Source organism: Nicotiana tabacum, chromosome 3, assembly GCF_000715075.1.
Source record: "Nicotiana tabacum cultivar K326 chromosome 3, ASM71507v2, whole genome shotgun sequence".
Lineage (NCBI taxonomy): Eukaryota > Viridiplantae > Streptophyta > Magnoliopsida > Solanales > Solanaceae > Nicotiana > Nicotiana tabacum.
The window spans coordinates 98,327,113-98,345,606 of NC_134082.1; positions in this window are offsets into that span (position 1 = coordinate 98,327,113).

Here is an 18,494-nt window from a genome sequence, read left to right on the forward strand (position 1 = left end):
AGTCTGTATTTTCTTTGTCTTCAGAGTCTGTTGTCCGTTGGAGTTTGTAATTTCCCTTTTGCATAAAGTCTGTAGTCTGTGTCAAGTCTGTCAGTTTCCTTCTAAAAAAGTGTTTCACCTTGTAATAGATCGTTTTGCTAATAAAGATTGAAAATCCAAAAAATGGTGTCTTTGTTTTCTCGCACTTGTGGTCAGAACTACGCACGGTCTGATTCATGCGGGGACGTGATACGTAGGCAATCAACGTAAGATTCGACCACCATTAAAAAGAAAAAGAAAAAAAAAAGAAAAAGGGAGCACAATTACAAGAAGCCGGAATGACGCACGTAACTGAAGCAAATGCATGATAGAAAGGGTTAATTGCCTAGTTGCATTGCATCCTTAATGTGTGTTTTCTTATCTGTTGAAAGCCCTAACGCTAACAGGTTGCTTCCATTTTGTCCTCTTTCAATAATCAGAAAGGTGGTTGGTTGTGATTCTAAAGTAACGCTTCCCTGCAACACAAAGGCAAAAGACAATGGCAGAGAACAACAGAACTGAGCGGGTTGATACTGATGCCCGAAAGTAGTGGGTTGAACAGGACTACGGGTTGGTAGAAGAGGTAAGAATATTGAGACAGCATGTGGCAGACATGTATCGGGCATGGAGGACTGGGAAAGCACCACCGCCGCCACCGCCTAGCTGCTTGAACTCTATCCTTACCCAAACACCTAACACAATAACGGATGATCCCCCGTACTCTCCATATCTGCCCACTTATGATAGCTTTCCCAGCCACCCGAGTAGCTCCATCACTCGTCATCCAACTATATTCTCCCAACGCTACTCCCCTCCCAAATGCTACTTCTCTCCACGGGACCCCCAAAAACATGCTTCACTTTCCCAGTACCCAGCTCCACAAAATGCCTATCCACCCTCACAAGCCTACCGAAAGCCCTCTGGATCAGGTTTCCGGCCCAATCAAGCATTTAAGAATGAGAGGTTGCTGAAAAAAGAAAAGGCTTTCACCCCTATTGGAGGATCATATGCCGATTTGTTCCAAAAGTGGAAGCAATTGGACATGTTGAAGCCGATTCATATAAAAATGCCAAACCCTCTGTCAAAGAAGTTTGATTTTTCTCGAAGGTGCGCATATTGCTCAGATGCCCCGGGGCATGACACAGAGAAGTGTTGGAAGCTGAAGAAAGTAATTCAGAAGCTTATTGATGCAGGTGACATTGTCATGCAAAATCCAGATGCAACAGACACTAGCCAAAGTCCGTCGCCTATTCGTAATGAGATGCATATTTTGAATATGACTTGTTTTGAAAAGGAATATGAGAAGTCTTCTGAGATCCTTGGAGGTCCGCGTGTTGCAGAGTTTTCAGTGCTATCAGAGGTTGCTCTTAAGAACGAGCCCGCAAAGGGAACCCAAAAGCAGTTTGTTAAGAACAATGAGATGGAAGTTGGTGGAGGTCCCAGTAATGTTGATGCCGAATTCAGTGGCTAAGATGCCGAGCTTGGCAAATGGAAAGACGCTCTTTTCTTGGTTGGTCAGGGAGGAGTTTTGGTGGTTCATTTTGTTATCATTTCTGTTGTTCGGGTTATTTGCAGGGTTGCAATCCAGACATTGTCTTGTGTCAAACCCTTTTATCCTTCCATTTTGTCATAGTGGTTTGTTTAGTGTTGTCTAGGATTGTTTTAGGTTTGTTCCAAGGTTGTACCCCAGTTGTTTTGCTTGTTTCGTTATGCGAACCGTTTCACGCTTGTCTAATGCAAATTCCGGTCTTTTGTTACCTCCAGTCATCTTCTTTGTTTAGTTCTTTTTATCCTTTTGTTTTGTCTTTATTCAACGCCGATTCTAGTGACATGACATGCGCGCACAGTTTGGGCCTAATCTTAAGAGTTAATTATAAATCCATTGGGAGATGATCGGGACACTTAATATAAATAGGAACAACTTGAGATCATTTGAAGCCCGAGCCATGTGAAACTGGGGCAAGTAAAACATAAAGAAAAACCATAAAAGCAAGTTAGCCATATTGTCAAGGGGGTCGTTCATGGTAACGAAAGTGAGAGTATTGCCCAACGGTGCTTTAAAAATAACAAATGAAAAGGCGAATGTGTGGATATGGTTATCAAGTTCGGCACAATCAGAAGATGTGGCGAATGTTTAATTATGTTGTTTGTGCTTGGCATGTTTTGAAGATTGGAATGACGAAGGCATTTTATTCTTCTATCTAAACACTTTATCCTTCGTTAACCCTCTGAGCCTTATTGGTTTTCTTTTATACCCCTTGTTCGAAATCAGTAGCAAAGATTAGAAAACACAAGCATGGAAGATAAAGAAAAAGAAAAATAAATAGGAAAAAAACAACAGAAACAACAAAATAACAAAAGAGAAAGGAGAAAGGATAAATGAGAGAAACAGAAAGAAAAGAAAAGAAAATAATAAATAAGGGAAAAGGAAAACAAAAAGAGGAATTGGAAACTACGTTTGACCTGATTCCTAAAAGAAGTATACGTAGGCGCCTCACGGCTCGGTCATAGGGTAACACAGTGTATTATAGTGTAACAAAAGTTCAAAAATCCCCAAGCAAGAAACTAGGGCAGAAGTTGTATTTGATGTAAAGAAATCTAGTTTCGAAGGTTGTAAATTTTGAACCCAAATTGATTCGTTTGAGCTGTTAATACCCTTTATTTCTAGCCCTATCCAAAACCTCACGTTACAGTCCAAAGAAAGACCTTTTGACCAGTCTTCGAAAGATGCGAAGTCATGTAAATGGAAGTCGAGAATAACACTCTGATCCCCGACATAAAAGTAATAAAATGAGAGAGTCTTATCGGTGAAAACCTTCACGGGCACCTTGAGGCTGCTATAAGTTGAGAGAAAAATCAAAATGAGAGAGGCTTGATAGTGAAAACCCTTCGGGCAGTACAAGTCAAATAAAGATTGAGGATCATACAGGAAAGCACCAGACGAAGATTGTGAAAGGCGATTAACGACGGAGGATAGACCGCGTGTGCATGTCATAGCCAGTAGAGTTGGTATCCACATCTGATAGGTTTTACTTTGTAGTTTTCTTGCTAGGAGTCATCTCTTTCTTTTGCCTTTTACTCTGTTCCTTTTACCTTTGTAATTTCCTCTTCTTGAGTCTCTTTGGTCAGAACAAGCAAGAAATGATTTCAAAATTTGCCATCAGCTTTCCAATTATGCAAGACGAGATCTGACTAGTACATCAAAGTGGTATAAGTCAGGAAAGAACAAGCGCAATTAGCTGGTAATAGTCAACGTGCTTTGAGGTTCATGCAAAATACCCAAGATTGGTCCATATCAATTCAGGGACAGTGCAACAAAAAGAGGCCCAGGGGAATTGAACCGAGGGTATATTCGATGAAGAGATTGATAGAAGGATGGACCAGTATCAAGAAGGATATCCCCAGCAGAAATCGAGAGTTATAAGGCCAAGGCCAGCGGAAAATCAAGAAAGAACAACGCGGAAAGCAATAGACATAATTGGGAATTCATAGGAGGCTCAAAGGTTGGGGAAATGCCAGTTCACGGACAGTACCACAAAAGAAGATATTGGGTCTGCACCGAGAAAATGTGTTTCAGTAACACAAACGATGGAGGAAGTGGTTAATCAATGAACATGCAAGATCTTCAAGTAAAATCAACAGTCACGAAAATACATGAGGTCAGATAAGGAGACTGGAAAAATTGTTAAGAGGTTTGTGAATAAGGAATCGTCAAGAAGGTCGGAAGGTATCAACCAAGCTTCAAGATGGTCAGATAACGCATAGATGGGAAAATGGTTGATAGCATTCCCAGCAGGAGTATCACAACCAACCACCACATTTTAAACTGACCAAATTTTCTTTGATTTGAAGCAGGGGCAGGGAATGTTACTGATGACGGAAAGATGCGCCACAAGAAAGATTGTCGAACTGGGGCAGAAAATTTTCGTTCATTTCGAAAATTTTCGGGAAGTCTAAGACAAGTTTGGTGCAAAGCGGTATCCCCAGCAGTTTCAGGAGGAAAATAACGCGAGTTTAAGAGAGGTAATCTTCGAAGGAAAAAAAAAGAAGTCTTTGAAGGAATGCATGTTTTTGAAGAGAGAATGGAACGCCAGTTTTGCAGTTTTGAGGAAAGGAAAAGAGGAAGACCAGTTTTGCAAAAGGAAACGGTTTGCAGAGGAATGAAACATCAGTCTTAAGGGAAGTAGTCTTTGAAGGAGTAAGATAACATATCTTTGAAAAAGTGTTATCCCCAGCAGTTCGCATAGAAATGAGACACCAGTTGTTGAAGTTAGGAACCCCCCTGAAGAACGGAATGGTGCTTTATTTTCGAAGTTGTTGTTGAGGTCAGGAGCCCCCCTGAAAAACGGAATGGCAATTTATTTTTCGAAGTTGTTGTTGAGGTCAGGAGCCCTCCCTGAAGAACAGAATGGCGATTTATTTTTCGAAGTTGTTGTTGAGGTCAGGAGCCCCCCTGAAGAACGGAATGGCGATTTATTTTTCGAAGTTGTTGTTGAAGTCTCACCCGCCTGAAGAAAGGAATGGCGATTTATTTTACGAAGTTGTTGTTGAGGTCAGGAGCCCCCCTGAAGAACGGAATGGCGATTTATTTTTCAAAGTTGTTGTTGAGGTTAGGAGCCCCCCCTGAAGAACGGAATGGCGATTTATTTTTCGAAGTTGTTGTTGAAGTCTCGCCCGCCTGAAGAACGGAATGGCGATTTATTTTTCAAAGTTGTTGTTAAGGTCAAGAGCCCCCCCTGAAGAACGTAATGGCGATTTATTTTTTGAAGTTGTTGTTGAGGTCAGGAGCCCCCCTGAAGAAGGGAATGGCGATTTATTTTTCAAAGTTGCTGATGAAGTCAGGAGCCCGCCTGGAGAATGGAGGTGTTATATTGTAAGAAAGTTGTTAAAGTCAGGAGCCCGCCTGGAGAATGGAGGTGTTATATCTTAAGAAGCAGTTGAAGTCAGGAGCTCGCCTGGAGAATGGAGGTGTTATATCTTAAGAAGCAGTTGAAGTCAGGAGCCCGCCTGGAGAATGGAGGTGTTACATTTTAAGAAAGTTGTTTAAGTCAGGAGCCCGCTAGAGAATGGAGGTGTTACATTTTAAAGAAGTAATTGAAGTTAGGAGCCCGCCTGGAGAATGGAGGTGTTATATTTTAAGAAGTAATTGGTGTCGAAGTCAGTATATCTATTGGGAGCTCTCAACTCACACTGGCGGGATCCGCGATGCCTGAATCTGCACACGGGATGCAGGGAGTAAAGTGAGTACTCCAACTCAGTGAATAACAAGTTTAAATAAAGACCGAAAGCAAGATATCACGTGAAGCACAAAGCATTCTATAATGAAGCAGTAAACCCGTTTAAAAATCCGAGAATCAGTGAAAGATAGGTAAAATCGCTTAACTCAAAATTTATTTCATGAAAAGCCTTTTTCAACAATTAAGCAGGAAATTTACAGTCAATTATGAAAAGTAAACACATAAACGTTCGACCTTCGGTCACAGTATCAACAAATCCGCCCCTCGGGAAATATCTCAGAACAATACCAGCCCCTCGGGCAATCACATAGAATAATACTAGTCCCTCGGGATCAATCTCACATCACAATAGGTACCCGCGCTCACTAGGGGTGTACAGACTCCTAGAGGGGCCCCTTACGACCCAAGCGCAATATCAATCCACCTCGTGGCATCATCACTAGGCCCTCGGTCTTATATCAATCAAGCCACCTCATGGCATACATATCTCAGGCCTTTGGCCTCATAATCAGTATCAAATGTTTCCTCACAACATAGGCCCTCAGCCTTACTCAGTCAAAAATTTTCACAAGCCACTTGGGCAGTAGTAAAACATGTTTCTCAGCCCAAAATATCATTTAAAAGATCATGTAAGTAAAACAGAGTAAACATGGCTGAGTACGAAAACAATGAAATATAACATGACTGAGTTCAAGTATAAAGTCAAAAAAGTGAGGAAATACCAGTAAAAATCCCTGAAGGGTTCAAATAGTTGGCACAAGGCCCAAATATGGCATTCAACCCAAATCATGATAATAGCAAATAAATTTTAGTCAAATACGTGGTAAAATCATCAATCGAGACGGACCAAGTCACAATCCCCAATAGTGAACGACCCCACGCTCCTCATCAAGCGTGTGTCTCACCTCAATATAGCACTACAATGTGCAATCCAGTGTTTCTAACCCTCAGAACATCATTTACAATCATTACTCACCTCGAACCGGTCAAATCTCTAGCTCGCAATGCCTTTGCCCCTCAAATCGGCCTCCACTCACGTCGAATCTATCCAAAATCAAAACGAGGACGTCAAAATATGCTAAGGGAACAAAGCCCAAGCGAAAATAATCAATTTACAACATAAATCCCGAAATTACCAAAATCCGACCCCCAGGCCCATGTCTCAGAATTCGGTAATTTTTACATCAATAGATTCCTTATCTCCCCACGAGTTCATACATATCAAAAGTTCTGAAATCCGACCTTAGATGGTCCTTCAAATCCTCAATCAAAGGTCTAAGTTTCCAAGCCCTAGTTTCCCCAATTTTCATCCTTAATTTTCATGATTCTAGATCTAATCCGTGTAGTAATAGCATATGAACGAGTTTTAGGTCCAAATTCCTTACCTCAATGAAGTTCCATTGAAATCCATCTTTCAAATAGTCCAAAAAGCTCCAAAGCCGAAGTCAGAAATGGTGAAATAGCTAAAATTCGCGAAGGCCACGATTTATACCTTCTGGCCAGTCATTTTCGCATATGCGGCCAAATAACCACTTCTGCGGTTCCTCACTTAACGGCTAAAGCCGCTTCTGCGGTCAACCTTCCACATTTGCGACATCGTAGATGCAGTCACCCTAACTGCTTCTGTGGTCGCTGCCCATCAGGCCCTTTTTCACTTTTGGGGCCAATCTCCCGAACGTACGGCGTCGCATCTGCGGTCCCCAATCCGCAAGTGCGGAAATACCAGAAGCAACAAAAGTTCAGCAGCTGCAAACATTCCTCAAACTCCCCGTCAACCATCCGAAATTATCCTGAGACCTCCAGGACCTCAACCAAAACACAAACATATCCTAATACCTTATTCAAACTTGTACCAATCTTCAAAATACCTCAAACAACATCAAATCAACCAAAACACATCGGATTCAAGCCAAACTTTCTAAAATCTTTCGAATTCCGCTTTTGATCAAAAACTTAACCAAACCATGTCCGAATTACCTAAACTTTTGCGCACACATCCCAAATGACGCAACGGAACTACTGCAACTCTCAAAATTCCATTCTGACCCCTATATAAAAATCTCGCCTATCAATCGAAAATCGCCAAAATATCAACTTCGCCAATTCAAGCCTAAATCTACTCCGAACCTCCAAAACTCATTCCGATCACACTCCTAAGTCACAAATTACCTCCCAAAGTTAACCAAACCATCAAACTCACATTCGAGCCCTCTAACATATAAGTCAACATTCGGTTGACTTTTCCAACTTAAACTCACTCTAAAGAGACTAAGTATCTCAAACCTTACCAAATCCTTTCCGAACTCAATCCGACCAACCCGATACCACATAACACGGATAAACAAAGCATAAAGAAGCAGAAATAGGAAAAACAAAGCGGTAACTCATGAGAAGACTGGTCGGGTCATCACACTAATGACCTTAACTTCTTAGAAGAGTAGGATTTCAAATTTCTCTGAACATCCCTGAAATTTAACTCATCATTTTCATCCTCTTCATCATCGTCAAATTGAGCCATCAGCGTGAATAGTCAGTCATATTTCATTGCATCAATTTCCACTACCATAATTGAGTTATTTTCTGCATCTGGTTCCCTTTCTGATTCACTGGAGGAGTCTCCCCAAGCAGCAAGAGCCTGCTTCACAATATTGCCAACTGCACTTTTTCGATTGAATCGTTTGTCTGGAATCGAGTTCCTTTAATTGTTTTGTCAGGGTTTTGTTTGTATTGCTCCTGTTTCAAAAGTGGACAGTCTTTGATGAAATGCCCTGACTTTCCGCACCTTTGGCAGAGATCATTGTTCCTTGCCTTACTTGAACTGCCCCTATTTGGTATACCACCATTCCTTCAAACCATCTTTTGTAACCTTTTAGTAAGATAGGCCATATCACTATCTTCTTCACTTGAGTCACTGTTTTCAGCCTTGAGTACCAGATTCTTTTCCTTCTTTGGCTCTCTCCTTTCACTGTCTTTCTTCATTTTCATTTCGTATGTCTTCAGATTACCAATCAGCTCATCCATGGTTAGAGTTTGTAGATCTTTAGCTTCAGTGATGGCATTTACCTTACTCTCCCAAGAATCAGGTAGAACACTGAGAATTTTTCTTACAAGCTTGTTTCTGAGAATAACATCTCTAAGTGAATGAAACTCATTTATGATGGATGTAAATTTTGTGCGCATATCTTGTATAGACTCATCATCCTTCATCCTGAAGAGCTCATACCCAGTGGTGAGCATGTCAATCTTGGACTGTTTAACCTGAGTAGTTCCTTCGTGTGCGGTTTGCAATGCTTCCTATATTTCTTTGGCATAATCACAAGCTAAGACTCTGTTATACTCATCAGATCCTATACCACATACCAAGATTTTCTTGGCACGATAGTTCTTTTCTACAGCTTTTCTGTCAATATCACTGTACTCCTTTCTATCTTTCAGCACCATTGATCCAGTTTCTCCAAGCTTCTTCATAGGAACATGTGGACAATCATATATGATGTCCCATAGTTCTAAATATTTGGCCATTATAAAATCATGCATCCAAGTTTTCCATCAGCCGTAGTACTGACCATTGAATCTAGGAGGTCTGTAGGTTGATAATCCTTCCTCAAAGTTGGGTGGAGCATCCATTGAGATCCTTTCTAGGTGTTAACCTTTTAGAAAGAACCTGCTCTGATACCAATTGATAGCTTATATGAGTCCTCCAAACTATAGAGCCCCTGATCCTATATGAGTTTCTACTGAGAATACTTATGAAGCAGTAAGTAAAAAAGACACTGGATTTTTACGTGGAAAAATCCCACTCAATGGGACAAAAACCACGACCTACACTTGTAGGCTTTCAACTTCACTAACTTGTAATCTCACTATTACAAGCTACTTTGTAATGACTCTATTACAAAGACTTCAACTTAACTAACTTGTGATACTCTTACCACAAGCCACTTTTTCACTCTCTAGTTATAAAGACTTTAACTTATGACTAACTCTAGTCACAACACAAACTTAGAGGGTTAGTGAGTTTTGGGTTTCCTAAAACACAGCTTCTAAGAAAGCAAGATAGGAGTTACAATGAAGAACAAATAACAAGATTACAACTCAACTACGGATACACATAGACTTATTGTGAAACTAATCCTTTAGTGGAGTTGTCTTCTTTTTCTTGACACACTTGTGACTTCAATGCTAGATGAACACTTTAATGCTTGAGAGAATATCACTAAATGCTCAAGTAAATATCTTATGCCTTGCACCAGGTTGTTATACTACCAAAGACATCACAATGGTGATGTCAATTCTTGGTACACGCTTCTTCCTAATGAGAAATGATTGCTGCAGTGTCGCGTGTACAGTTGCAGACAGTTACTTTCTGCATATAGTCACTTTTTGCATTTGCGTTCCAGTTGTTGTTGACTTGTACTTCTGTCAGAGAACACCAAGGGATCAGGTCCTTGATGTGTTCCTCTTTGTAGTAGTTCATTTGTTGGAGATCAGACTGGACTTTGTTCATTTGAGATGTGTACCAAGTGAGTCAGGTTCTCTACCTAGTTCTTAACAATAAGTTTGTTAGATCATCAAAACATAAGAAGCATAAGGCAAATATATTGAAAACCCATCAAGAAATTTTGGGATTTTGAAGGAAACCTAGGAAATTTGTATTTTTGGATTTTGACCACGATTTTGGACATGAAATTGAGAGCCAATTATATATTTTAGATCGTGAGGTTGTGGGTAAACTTTATCATCGAAAACTTTCAGAATCCGGGCACGTGGGCCTGAGGGTGATTTTGTCAACTTTTCGAGTGGAGTTGGGATTTTACATAAATTGAATTGTTATGAGTATTAGGATGTATTTTCATTGGTTTGCCTGTTATTTGGCTAGTTTTGGAGTATTGGGTCATCGGTTTGAGTCGTCGAAGGGGCTTGGAAGTCGGTTATTGGACTTCAGAGTGAGGTAAGTCTCCTTTCTAACCTTGTAAGAGGGAATTGTCCCCATAAGTGAAATAATTGGTTATGTGCTCCTATCTGTGGGGGCTACGTACGCACGAGGTGATGAGAGTCTGTGTATAGCTACTATTATGTTTAAGTCCGGGTAGTCTAGGACCCAAAAGCATGTTATACCTGAAATATTTGTAATCTTATTGACAACTAAAATTGCCTAAATCATAACGAATTAGTAAAAAAAATCTAAAAAGGGTTAAACCTCATTTTCTTAAATCGTTAAAAGAGAATTGATTTTCCTTGGATAAATGTTTCTTGATAAATTCTTAATTGACTGTTTGAATGTGTTTATCTATGAGTACCTGCATCACACGTATGATTCGCGAGCGGGGTAACTCTATTATTTATATTTGATCTTGTTTCATGTATGATTCGCGAGCGGGGTAATAGATGCATCTATGGTTCGCGCCATTCGACCCTCTAGCAGTGCACAGTTTAAATATTTGTTGGATCAGGCCGTACGATCTCGGCATGATTTGTGCATGCTTGTAATGCTTGCTTGAGATTTACAAATTGATATTGCCTCCCTGGTCTGAGATAAATTGATAAATAATGGATTGTGAATTTGGAGACTTCTAAATATAAAAGGGAATGTTTACTTGTTTCTTGACTTACTTGAGTTTAATGCCGTTTATAATAAATCCATGATTATTCGTATTATTAATATATTATTATTGGACCACTAGTAAGTGTCGAAGTTGACCTCCCGTCTCTACTTCTTCAAGGTTAGACGGGATACTTACTGGGTACACATTGTTTTGTACTCATACTACACTTGCTGTGCATTTTTGTTGCATGGGCACATGTATGTCTAGTGGGCCAGTTGGGTGCAGCGGCATGGTTGATACGGAGACTTAGGTGAGTTGTACCTCTCGAGACGACCCACATCCAGTAGAGTCTCCTTTAGAGTATTGTACTGTATTTTCTTTTCTGTCCAATTTGTATTCCGGATAGTTGTTGTATTACATTATTTCCTAGAAACTACTCATGCACTTGTGACACCGAGTTCTGGGATGATTATGGGGTATTCTGTATTAACTTCTAAATATTCTTTTATTTATTTTGTAAAGATTATCTTTTGCTAGCCAAATTGAAGGAAAATCATAGTTTTCACAATTATTTAAACGAGAATTTAATTAAGTATTTATGGTGGGCTTGCCTGACAGCGGTGTCCGACGCCATCACGACCCTTAGTAGATTTTGGATCGTGACACAAGCAGGCCCAAATTCTTTCAAACTGAATTCATTAGCTAGGATCAATAACGAATAATACATATCTTGGGTTAGAGTTCATTTGGACTCAGTCCTTATCAGGTCTCAAACTTTGAATTTGGGCTTGTTTTTTGACAAATAATACATAAGTTGCCCCATTTGATTCAAATAGATATCTCACATAGTATTGGATCTTTACACCTAGTTACATGGCATAGGGTACTTAGTTTAGAAACATAATAATAACTTTAGGTATAATTTTAATCGAACTAACTATTACAATTATGTACACGCTTGCGTGACATAGTTGTGATGCAAAAAAATAAACCAAGGTATGTGTTCGCGTGACTATGGTCAAACATTAGTAAATAAAACGCCTTGATCAAATATTCATAGAAATGCTTTGGGCGCAGTTTTTAAATTGCTATCATGATTACGGTTTTTTCAAATAAATTCAAGGTACGCGTCCGCACAACTTTAAACAAACTTTTTCTTAAATAAAACTAAATGTCGTGAATTGTGTACACGTACGCGTGACATGATTTTTGATACACTAAAACTAAACGAGTATAGGTACGCATAACTCGTCTTAAATAACGAGTAATCAAGGATGTAGTAGCGGTAAAAGGGTAAAATACACATAGGTCCAAAAAATGGTTATTAGATAAAATAAGACAAGTATAAGTCATTAAGCGACCGTGCTAAATTTACGGAACCCGGAAATGCCTAACACCTTCTCTCGGGTTATCAAAATTCCTTACCTAATTTTTCTGGTTTCGCAGACTTTAAACGAAGTCAAATTTTCCTCGACTTGGGCACCATAAATTATTCCAAGTGGCAGCTCTAAAATTAAATAAATAATTCCATTTCGATTAATGTCACTTAAATTGAAAAAACTCCTTATATCCCTTACATCCCCTTTCGGGAAAAAGGAGGTGTGACACTTAGTACATACATGATCTGTTGAAGACCTTACATTTACTCATCATAAGCATCATGCAGAATTGATTTCCTTTGACTCAACTCTTCCGCATCCACATGCAATATCTTTCCAAATCAGTGCGAGAGTACGTGCGTGAATTCTCTGCACTCATGCTAAACATACGCGACATGGGGGACAAAGACAAACTCTTCGCATTCATAGAAGGTTTGAAACCTCATGCCCGTATGGAACTACAGAGACAACGGGTAGACACCCTGCCCAAGGCCATTCAAGCTGCAGAATGCCTTGGCGATTATCATTTGGGAACTCAGAACGACAGGCCCCAGCCGTCTGTCCGAGGGGGATTCAACGGGAACCATCCCAGCAATGGTGGCCCAAGCAAAAGTGGGGGAGATCGGAGTGCATCCAAAACTAAGACTCCTCCCTCCAACAGCAACAGTGCTGCATCCATCAACAACAATCAGGGGAGAAAGCCTCCCTCAGAATGCCGTCATTGCGGCGCATCAGACACATCAGAAGAAGACCAGGTAGGGGCCTTCAATGCAATTGTTGGCTCTATCCCGCATACCTTAGCGGGGACCAGTGCATGTCCTCCTAAGAAAATCTCAGTCCCAATCACCAAGAAAGGGAAGGAAAAGATGGACGAGAGACCTCCTAAACAGCGAGGACCCTAATGTTTGTCGAATTGAAAGTGAACGCCAAGCCCCTTCACGCATTGATAAATATAGGTGCCACCCACAACTACTTGTCGTCAACTCAAGTAGAGCGCCTGGGTCTTGTTGTGCAAAAGATCAAAGGCCGCGTCAAGGCTATCAACTCACCACCCTAGACATTGGGTGGAACAGCTACAAATGTCCTAGTGAAACTTGGCCCATACAAAGGAAGCATCGACCTGCGCATCGCAATCATAGATGACTTCGACATCATAGTGGGTTTGGAGTTCATGAGGCAAACCAACACCATACCGGTACCATATGTCAACATGTTCCTGATGATGGGAGGAAATGGGGCCAAGCCCTGCACCATACCATGCTTTCCCATAAAGATGGCTGCTGAAAACATCTCGGCCATGCAGTTGGAGAAGGTAGTCAACAGACATGAACCCCTGGTTCCGGCTACCCTTCGCAGCAACAATCAGCCATCAGGTCATCGGCCTCAAGAGACTGGTGACGCTCCTCAGCGTGTGAAGACTTGCCAGCTATGCCACAAGGACAAGTCGGATCACTCATCACATAAAGGACCTTCGTAGCCATTACATATCCCTCAGAGACCATGGGAAAGTGTTTCCCTCAGATTCATCACGGGATTGCCCCAAGTCGGTAATCTTGCATCTATCATGGTTGTCATAGATCAGTTTTCAAACTATACAACCTTCATAGCAGCCCCGCAAAACGCATCAGCAGAAGATACAACTCAACTCTTCTTCTCACACATTGTCAAACATTGGGGCCTGCCCAAAGACATTGTTAGTGGGTGCGACTCACGCTTCACTAGCAACTTTTGGACCCATCTCTTCAGGTGTTTTGGGTCAACATTGAGTCACAACTCAGACATCCATCTACCATCGGATGGCCAGACAGACCGGCTCGATGACATGATGGAGGAATATCTCCGCAACTTTGCAACCGGATCACAGAAGCATTGGGTGAAGCTCTTGGATGTTTCTCAACTGTGTTTCAATTCTCAAAAGAGTCATCATACAAACAAAAGCCCTTTTGAAATTGTTACCGAACAGCAACCACTTCTCCCGCAAATGGTGAATGCATTAACCATGCCGAAATCTCCTCGAGCTGCCAACTTCTCGAGCGAATGGGAGCGCAACATGGGGATAGTATGGAGCTATCTCGTCAAAGCCCAAGAGCGGGCAAAAAGGTTCACCGAACAAAAGCTTTGCTTTGCTCAACATCAAACAGGGGGCAAAGTAATGTTATGCATCCCAAAGCGATACTTGTTTGCAGAGAGAACCCATGACCCTCGCCTGCAACAAAATTACATCGGGCCCCTGCCCATCGAAAAACGTATTGGGAAGTCCACATACTAGGTGAAAACTCCATCCTGGTGGAAGATCCATCCAGTCTTCCACGTCAGCCGCATGAAATCATTGTGTCGCTACAACAGCAAGCTCACAGAACAGAGGGGCGCAGACCTCCCATCCAACAACCACCAGAAGCATCATCATCATCATCATCATAAGGCTCCGAGGACGGCGCCAACTCAGGTGGGGGAGAATGTCATGGGCTACTTTCCAGACACGCCCCATGACCCCTTGATCGCGCCCATGGCGGCCTAGCAAGCCTCACAATGCCTAGCACCATGGTCGGCCCCGTGGTCTTGGCTGCACCAAGTGACAAATGCGCATGCGCCTCTGTCGCCCTACCGATGCCTCTCGCCAGCGCCCAGTGGATGGCCAATGACAACAGCGTCGCGCGCCCTGACAATGCCACGCACGCAGATCCTGATGCCTCGCCAGCGCCCAGCCTCAGGCCAACACAGCAAGTGTCGCGCGCGCCCACAACACCGCTCGCGCAGACCCTGACCCGCAAGACAAAGTTGTTGCCATTGGACTTAGTTCTACATTGTAATAAACTGAGTCCTTTTCATTGTAATTATAGGCTAGTTTACATCATTTTCATTCAGTGTGCTTATATAGCTTTATTAGGACTAGTCTTGCAACTTTGGTTTATTTTTTTTAAGCATTATTAGGGGGGATCAAGCAATCAAACATTTTCAGCAATCAATTTTCTGTACTGGTGTCTCTCCCCCTCGACACCGCATCTTTTGTAATCAGCATTTCATTCATCAATAAAATCATCATCATTCAAAACCCAATTCTCTCTCAGCTTCTGCAATTGCTCGTGACATTGGTTTTCCCGCACGGCACTGACATTCTAGTCTAGCGTGCGGAGGGGACCTCATTGGCGGATAGCAACCGCACTGACATCGGTTGCTTAGCCTTACATTGCCCTTCCAAAGAACATCAGGAAGGCGTTGCGTAACATAACACATGTCTTGGAGATTTTGATGTAAGCATCTTCAATTTGTTGAGAATCCATCCGTCCCTTTCCAAATCTATGTATCTCAAATAATAATATAGGAAAGGCTCTTAACATTATGGGTTGTGGTCCTCACTTTGTATGGTGACTAATAAGCCACTAAACTTACAAATTTTGCTACCTTGAAGAATGATTTAAGAGTTATATTTTGTGACTTTGCTGGCTGCCACATCAAGAGTTCCTTGGTCTTATCTAAGATTATCATTAATTATTCACTAATCTCTTGATTAACTTGTTAATTTTCCATTGACCAATAATTATTCAATTATCCACATAATTAAGAATTATCTCAAATTACATATAATATTACTCACTTTTAACATACTTTATGTACCCTACTATCGTGGTCATGGGGTACCTTGTATGGCACTAGTCCATAAATACCGAGTGTTATAGCTCGAATCGTATTTTATCCAAAATTGTCAAACTTCGACGAAACTCATTTTCTTCGATTTGCTTACCTTCTCACCTTCACGAATTTACTTATCCCTTGTTTGAAATAGCATAATACTTATAATCCCAAAATAATCTCATTCTTGAGCCTACGTCGATTAACTTACAATAAAACTTTAACGTACAAAAATGCGAGATGTAACATCTCATTTCCAAGCTTTCATCAATTTATTTATGGCGTACTTTCACGTACGAAAATATGAGATGTAACATCTGTGTACACTATATATAAACCTAGTTCATGCTTGAGTTCCTTTGTCGAAACAAAGGTCAAAACTATTTTATTAACAATTGAACCGTACATAAGTTCCAAGAGGAAGCGCGGGCGTCTACCATCATCTCCTCTCGACCAAAGACATTGTCTATTTCGGAACGTGATCACTTCATTCCTAAAGCAATTGCACTAAAAAAAAACTACATTGTGTTTGGATCTTTTTTCAAGTAAATCTATTCAAAATATATAATACTCTCATCTTTTTTGAGAGTAGAAAGGAATAAATATTTTAATAGGCTAGTTCCCCACTTTTTGGGAAAGTAATATGTTGTAGATTACAAGAGAAGGAATTGAGTGAAACATCTATGTCTTTAGGCAATTGGTTCTATGACAATTCAATTACATGCCTTAAGTGATTGTGATGACAGCCATTAACTATATTGAGCTTTCAATTTTCTTCCATTTTTGCCCAAATCATAGAGATAGCAATTACCTCAAATCAACTTATTGTCCGCACTATATATAGCTCAATAGGGGTTGCAAGTTTTTGTACAAGCTACAAATCATAATAGAGTTTAATTCTTCATAATCACCGATCACATAAGTAACTCTATGGCTATGAGGAAAGCTTCATACACTTTGTTTCCCTTGGTGTTTGTCATTCTTATCTCAATTGGTCTCTCTCTCTCACACACACATCTTTAATAAACACACACTTGTTATTTATTTGTTTATATATTCACATATAACCCACCTAATGTAGAAATCCCATTTGGAAATTACAATCCTTTTATAACAAAATTGCAAAATTAATGTGAAGAGTATAATCACCACATTTTCTTAAAAACCGTTTTATTTTATTATTTCATGATCTACGACATTTCTTTATGTGTGCGCCTTTAGCCGATTGAGAGGATTTTATATAAATTTTTTGTAGAGAAAGACGAACAGTAAATAAGAAAGAGAACGAGAGTCGAATCAAAAAGTAATATAATTATCCCTTCTCGGAAACTGATGCTTGAGTCACGTAGATTGACTAACCTAACTCAGTAGGCTTTCCTATAATTAGATGTTTCACCGACGTGTTTTATAATGTTTTTGTTATGTCGTTTCATAAATAAAAGTATGAGTAGAACTGTGTTACTCAAATTTTATTCCTATGTTGATAGGTTTTCAAAGTGTGGATGCTTGGGGCCCTCCATGTAAAGTCAGCCAGGACTGTGTGACTTACTGTAAAGTCCCCATTAGTAGAGGCACTCCACTATGCCTAGGAGGACATTGCACCTGTGAAGCTGTGGAAAACCATGAAACTATAGTAGCTCGAAAATTTTTACATGACTAGGAATAGGGATCTACTCTATGATTTTATGTAAGAACAATTATATTTATATTGGATTAATTTCTCTCAAGGGTCGGACTAACTTACATTTTTCATATAATGATTGAACAGATTGTCTATTTACTTTGATCTATGACCAATAGCAGCCTTGGCTCCTTGATTGATTTGAATTAAATATGAGGAGATGGTGTTTTGTTCTTCTCTAAGATAAGAAAATCTAGAAAACAAATGGGAACCTAATTATAATTCATCCTCGCTACTATCTTCTTTTTATTAATAATAGTGGTGTCGGGAGCAACTTACATGCACCTCAACTAATAGTATCTGTTATTTTTCATTAGCACAAGTACTGAATCGCTCTGCCCATCAAAACTTAAGTAGATAAGAAGAAATTACCTAATATTTTTTGTCGCCGCTGGAACGTGAATCCTCTAGTTTTCTACTACCTTCTAAGTTATGATTTATTATTGAACTACGGATATGCGTCAAGTGGGAGTAAGTTTTTCTCCTCTATGTATGTGAGTAAATACATACAATAAACTGACTTATGAATACTCCTGTGTGAAACAAGATGAAGATCTCCCCAACCACACCTAGAACTCCAAGCTGCAAATATGGTGAGGACTCGCAATTTGAGAACTTATTAATTACAGTTGATTGTGTAAAGAACACTCCACTAAATAAGATAAAGAGTAACAAATATTATTTTAATTTGAGATACGACATATTACTTTTTCCTTTCTTTTTTTCCCCAAAAGATAAAATAAAAAATTAAGGACTTCGCAACTTCAGGACCTTGCAAATAATTTGACCATGAAATATGCAATATAGCCTATTTGGCCATGCTTCTTAATGGCCAAAAGCACTATTTTTTTTTCAAAGTTTAAGTGTTTGGCCAAGCTTTTAGAAGAAAAGAAAAAGTACTTTTGAGTAAAAGCAGAAGCATAGCCTGTTTGGTCAAGTTTCTAAAATATGCTTATTTTGAGAAGTGCTTTTCAAAAAAATACTTTTGGTGAGAATCGATTTG